At 42.3% G+C, this 2,711-nt stretch overlaps 1 pseudogene; it reads left to right on the forward strand.

The window, feature by feature from the left end:
• The first annotated feature begins 670 nt into the window (after window positions 1–670).
• The window catches only part of LOC102849209, a 3,127-nt pseudogene continuing 1,086 nt past the window's right edge, over window positions 671–2,711 (forward strand).

The raw sequence follows: 2,711 nt of genomic DNA on the forward strand, positions 1-2,711 counted from the left end.
AGATGAACAGATTTGTAAGGCATGTTCTTTGACCACCAGGAACTTTCATCTTGAGAAAGGTAAGAATTAAAACATAATGTAGTAAGTGCAGAAATAGAAAAAGCTCAGAAGAACAGCCAGAGAATTCTTCACACTTATGAGAGAAAAAAACAGCATGTACCTCATTCAGTGTATATGTGCATGTATATGAAAAAGAGTGAGAATAGTTTGTTGTGTTGGATAACAAGAATGCAAAAGTGAAAGAGCAAAGATTAAATTGAAGAGGTGGATGGACACAGTGTCTGACATTGGCCTTGAACTTGGCAGAAATCAAGGTGATGGCACAAGACAGGGAACAGTTCCTGACTGCTGTTCCTCGGGTCACTAGGAGCTGTGGTCTACCTGAAGGCATCTAATAATAACAACATAGGTCAATCATGATGATTATTCACAATCTCAGGAAGAAACAAAGGTCATGCACATCTGATTTTTAAAATATATTTTATTGTGGCAATTTGTACTTATACACCACAAATTTGGTCATTTTAAACCATTTTTTAAAAAATTGTGATTTTAGGCTCTTTGCTCCTCATTGATCGACAGATTACCCTCTCTTCTCATGTAGCCTCCTTGACACAATGATGAAGGTAAAACAGATTTGGCCATATTGGATGCCTGGTCATCAGGGCTGATGATCAATGACCCCCCTCTTCGTTGACCTCAACTACATGGTCCATGTGTTCCAATATGATTCCACTAGTAGCACTGTGAAGGTTGAGAATGGGAAGCTAGTCATCAATGGGAAAGCCATCACTATCTTCCAGGAGAGAGATCTCACCAGCATCAAGTAGGGTGATGCTGGTGCTGAACATGTTGTGGAATCCACTGGTGTCTTCACAACCTTGGAGAGGGCGGGAGCTCACTTGAAGGGTGGTACCAAATGGGTAATGATTTCTGTTCCTTCTGCTGATATCCCCATATTTGTAATGGGTGTGAACCATGAGAAGTATGAAAAGTCTCTCAAGATTGTCAGCAATGCCTCCTGCACCACCAACTACTTGGGCCCCTGGACAAGGTCATCCATGACAACTTTGGCATCATAGAGACACTTATGGCCACATGTCATACCATCACTTCCACAACAAAAACTGTGGACAGCTCTTCTGGAAAGCTGAAGTGCCCAGACCATCATTCCTACATCTACTGGTGCTGCCAACACCATAAGCAAGTTTCTCCCTGAGCTGAATGGGAAACTTACTGGCATGGTTTTCCAAGTCCCATCCCCAATGTGTCAGTCATGGATCTGAACTGCCATCTGGAGAAAGCTGCCAAATATGATGACATCAAGAAAGTAGTATGTTGCAGGATGTTGGGGAGGAAAGAAGGACCTCTGGCCAGGACAGATCACCTAAGCTCCCAACAACCTAAGCCTCCCAACAACCTTTAATACAGGGTAGAGAAAGCTCCCCTGTGCTTGGCTGTACTGGCTTGAGAAAACTCACCACCTGAGAAGACGACTGCCACATCTGTAGAGCTGGGAGTGGTCTGCATAAGGCTGAGGTTCTCTTAACCAATCCACATGCCCCATGTCTGTAAGTCCACCATATCTTGTCTTCCTGTGTATATAAGTGTACTGCAGATCCCAATAAAATTGAGCTGGATTGACTCACTGCTCCTCTCCCAGAGTGGTGTATCTCCATCTTGCTTACCCCCATCAGGGTGTCGCTGTCAAGTTGCTAGCGAACTGACAGAGGCAGTAGTAAAGCGGGCATTAGAAGGGCCCCGCAAGGGCTCTTGGGATACTTTGAAAACCAGGCTGTCTCCTGTAACTTTAACAGTGACACCAACTCTTATGCCTTTGATGCTAGGGTTGGCATGGCCCTGAATGACCACTTTGTCAAACTCATTTCCTGGTATGACAATGAATTTGGCTACAGCAACCAGGTGGTCGACCTGATTGTTCACATGGCCTCCAAAGAGTATGAGCTCTTTGGACCATCCCCAGCAATAGCACTAGGAGAGAGAGAGACCCTCAGCTGCTGGGGAGTCCTTACCCTAACTTGATACACACACACAGTTAGACTCTCACATCCTTGACACAGTTTCCATCCAGTCCTCCTGAGAAAGGGGAGGAGCTTAGAGAGCCCATCTTGTAATGTACCATCAATAAAGGACACTGTACTCGGCAAAAAAAGAGAAAAATTGTGACTTTAATGAACGTTTATATAAAGGTTGGATTTTCATTCATTCTTTGTTGCACCTTTTATTCCCTCTTCCTCTCTTCCCCCTCCTCCTGTACACTTTGCAATGCATCTCTTGTTCCAATTTGTTGTCATATATATAATGTCTAATCAAACATACGTTTCAGATAGTTCTTTCTCTCATATATTCTAATGCAGTGTTCATTATCTATCCACATTTTTCCTCTAACCCCCATCTCAGTCCTTTTTTATAACAATGATGTTATACAATATTTGTCTTTTTGCAACTGAGATATTTCACTCAGCATAATATCCTATAGGCTCCCTTATGTTGTGTAGTGTTTTATGAGTTCATTGTTTTTCAATTCTGTGTGATATTCTATTGTGTGAATGCACCACATTTTCTCTATTCATTCATTTGTTGACGGGTACTTGAATTGCTTCCATCTCTTTGCTATGGTGAATAACACAGCAATAAACATGGATAGATAGATAGATAGATAGATAGATAGATAGATAGATAGATAGATA

Source organism: Elephantulus edwardii, unplaced genomic scaffold, assembly GCF_000299155.1.
Source record: "Elephantulus edwardii isolate Elephantulus edwardi_28Jun2011 unplaced genomic scaffold, EleEdw1.0 scaffold00372, whole genome shotgun sequence".
In the NCBI taxonomy this organism is placed as follows: Eukaryota; Metazoa; Chordata; class Mammalia; order Macroscelidea; family Macroscelididae; genus Elephantulus; species Elephantulus edwardii.